Consider the following 2,663-nt stretch of genomic DNA (forward strand, 5'->3'; position numbering starts at 1 on the left):
CTAACATATTTTGGTTTGGAGAAATCAATTTAAATCTGACCAGTTGCAGTGTATTACACTGCATTTCAGTTTGAATTGAGTTAAGTATTCTGTGGATTTGGGCATTGATCCACTGTTTAAGCTTTTTGTGACATTTGATTGTCATCTTCAAATTTACTGTAAACTGTTTCTACAATTTCTTCTTTTTTTTAACTAGTGAAATCTATTTTTTTTTTTTGTGAAATCTCTTCGAACAAGGCAAACTTTTTAATTGTGCTTCCATTGACCGCTGTCACTTATTTTAAACAGCAGTCAGAATAAAACCCCAATTTCAAAAAGCATAATTTCACCCGGTTGCATTTTTTCTCCTTTGTTTAATTTTACTGTGACTTATGTTGTTCTTATTAATTTTACTGTGACTTATGTTGTTCTTATTAATATCACTCTCAATTAATTGTTTTCCAGCTGCCTTAAAGACATATTACACGACAGTGCGCAGGAGCTTCAGGTACAAACAACCAGATCTTGCATTGCAGGCGGAAGCTGTGGTGAATTCAGCTCGGAGACGAGCGAGAAGAAAGACGGTAAGATTTATTAGATTAGATTCGTTTTTGGTCAATGTGACTATTTTTCAGGTGCATTAATAGATGTGTGTTGTCCATACGCAGTGCATTGCGCAGTATTGATTGTCTTTATTGGTTTTAACAGCTGCTAAAAGCGAGACAGAGTGTGCTAGCTGAGGATGAGGTGGGCCTTCGGAAGTGAGCTACCATAGACCTGATGTCTGATGAGGAAGACGGCATCGTTGGCGGGGTGTCTGGATGGATTGTGCGACCTCCGTCCTGTCGCAGCCAGGAGCTCACCGAGCTCTGTGCTACGCTGCAGTCGAGATTAGAGTCGACTCCAAAGTACAGGGCAACGCACCACAGATGTCTGCAAAATGGACCGAATTCAGACAGAATGCCGCTAGTTACCTGCAGCTGTATTTTGTCAGGCCTTGTGAAATGTAAGAATATTCTGTTTTTCATGATTTCATCATAAAGCAAGAGGTCATGGGATTGATGGCTATTATTTGTTTAATAATTGTAAATAATCCTGTAATTTACAGGAAGCAGTATGCCATCTTCACAACTCTGAGACAAATTGTGGGCGCTACGAACTGGATCAAGGTAAAAAAAAAAAAGAATCTTACATTCTTTTATTTTTTTACTTTCATAAAAACTTACAAACATTTTAAAGGTAAGATTCAAAGAATATGCTTTCATTCTCTTGTATAAGAAAATAGATCCGTTATAGTTTACGATCTTAATCATACATTTTGTTTCCATAGAGTAACCTCGCCTCATAACGAGGGCGTAACCTCACATTTACTCAGAGCTATGTCTGCAAGTCCAGATTTTTATGACGCTGATCATGACGACATTGTAAGTAACTTTTACTATTTTCTCCTTGTTTCATTTTACTGTGACTTGAGTTGTTTTTATTCATATCACTCTCATTTAATTGTTTTCCAGCTGCCTGTAAGACATACTACGAGACAGTACGCAGGAGCTTCAGGTACAAACAACCAGATCTGGCATTGCAGGCCGAAGCTGTGAAGAGTTCAGCTCGGAGTCGAGCGAGAAGAAAGAGGGTAAGATTTTTAGTCAATGTGACTATTTTTCACGTGCATTAATAGATGTTTTGTGTCCATACACAGTGCATCACAGTACTGATTGTCTGTATTGGTTGTTTTTACAGCTGCTAGAAGCGAGACGGTGTGCTAGGTGAGGATGACGTGGGCATTTGGAAGTGCGCCACCATAGATCTGATGTCCGATGAAGTTCAACCACCAGCCAGGAGCTCACAGAGCTCTGTGCTACGCTGCAGTCGAGATTAGAGGCGACTCCTAAATACAGGGCAACGCACCACAGACGTTTTCAAAGTGGATCGAATTCAGAGAGAACGCCGCTAGTCACCTACTACAGCTCCGAAGATGAAAACAGACACTGAGCTTCCAATTTGTTGTGTGTGCAGATGATCTATGCTTTGTACATAGGTGTATATTGTTTTGTGTCTGTGCTAATAAAGCTCTTTCTTTGAATAAACAGCATGTCCCTGGCAAATTTTCCATTCCTTTATAAATTCATGTCCTTGATGCTGATGGTAATAATAGTGTAGTCCATAGGTTAACAATGACATGAATATACCACAGAATAGCATATTATGAATATAAAAAAATAATTTATATATTATTATTTATATGAATATTATAATTTTTTGAATTTTTAATGAGCGAGGGTGACCAATAGTAACAGATCTGCCAACCAATCACGAGTGATTTTTCTTGTTTAAACCACGTGGGTTCAACCAATAGTGAGTGAGGAAATTCAAGCCTTTCTCTGGCGGGAGCTGCTATTCATATGGTAATTAGAGCCATTCACACCTCCGGCGCGAGCGCTCTGCATACGTCATGGTTCGTTTCCGACGATATTCGGCACAGACGAACGCGACGTTCACAGGCTGTAAATTGTCGTTAACTGCCGAAAATTAGGGAGATTTACGGCCGTTTACGGGGTCGGAAATCCCAATTTTCATGCAGTGGGTAGTTCTTGAATGACACCGTGGGGAAAGGAGGACATCTAGTGGATACCAGGGGAACACAACCAGACACTGTGACAATAGGCTAGTTCGACTTCATGCAG

At 39.8% G+C, this 2,663-nt stretch overlaps 1 long non-coding RNA gene across 2 annotated transcripts; it reads left to right on the forward strand.

The window, feature by feature from the left end:
• Positions 1 to 598: 598 nt before the first annotated feature.
• On the forward strand, positions 599 to 2,095 carry LOC311287938. Of its 2 annotated transcripts, XR_014626848.1 has the most exons (5): positions 599 to 985; positions 1,088 to 1,148; positions 1,310 to 1,403; positions 1,494 to 1,612; positions 1,720 to 2,095. It is a non-coding gene; the product is annotated as an uncharacterized lncRNA (long non-coding RNA). The 2 variants fall into 2 exon arrangements; XR_014626849.1 differs by lacking the exon at positions 1,310 to 1,403 and having other exon boundaries at positions 602 to 985.
• The last annotated feature ends 568 nt before the right edge of the window (positions 2,096 to 2,663 follow it).

Source organism: Rutilus rutilus (genome assembly GCF_951802725.1).
Source record: "Rutilus rutilus genome assembly, chromosome: 3".
Classification (NCBI taxonomy): domain Eukaryota; kingdom Metazoa; phylum Chordata; class Actinopteri; order Cypriniformes; family Leuciscidae; genus Rutilus; species Rutilus rutilus.